Source organism: Barbus barbus, assembly GCF_936440315.1.
Source record: "Barbus barbus genome assembly, chromosome: 34".
In the NCBI taxonomy this organism is placed as follows: domain Eukaryota; kingdom Metazoa; phylum Chordata; class Actinopteri; order Cypriniformes; family Cyprinidae; genus Barbus; species Barbus barbus.
Window position 1 is genome coordinate 17,201,219 of NC_136762.1, and position 873 is coordinate 17,202,091.

Consider the following 873-nt stretch of genomic DNA (forward strand, 5'->3'; position numbering starts at 1 on the left):
TTTCCCTTGTTTTCTACTGACCATGTGAATTAATATGATGACGCACTGATGTTTTCACTTCAATAGTGGAAAAAGTGTATTAATTGGATGGAATAAAATTGACAGGTACATAAAGGTAGCAGCACGTCAATGGAAAAACAGCTGTTCAAAGCAGGTTTCCTTAGAAAGTGCTACCAAATTCTGTTCGTTCAAAATGCTTCCAATAGAATTACATTATTTTTTTGTGATTTTATTACATCATTTTAATTGAGAAGTGCTGTTTCAAATCATAGCTCACTCAATTTAAGCTATTTGAAAAAACATGTGAGGCTCGTGTATTACTGACAAACCATAAATCATATTGCCGGGGGAAAAAAAAATTGTAATCCAAAAGTTTGAGCAAAACACAATCTACTTGAACTAAACGTGACTAAATGTGACCAAAAGCAGCAGAAACAATTTCTGTCCACATGTTGGTAGATTTGAAGAGTTCAGATGCAAAATCCTCTAAATTCCATCTGAAATTTTAATCCAAAATGACTATTTTTATCAGGCTCCTATGTTTAGGTTCAGTAAATTTACTCTAATGGCAATGTATAGGTCCTTTATGCAATTAAAGTGAAATAACTGAATTTAAATATAGGGGCCTGATAAAAATGGTCATTTTGGATTAAAATTTCAGATGGCATTTAAAGGCTTTTGCATCTGAACTCTTCATTTGTTTTTGCATCATTTAATATATATCTTAGTATGGTTTTTTTTTTGTTGTTGTTGTTGTTTTTGGTACCAGCTGTTCTCCTGTTTTAAATGTAAACTGAATCACATTAAAGTTTGAATAAGTTAATACAAAAAAGTGTAACATGCTAAAGCACTTCAAAAAATAAGTGACAATTT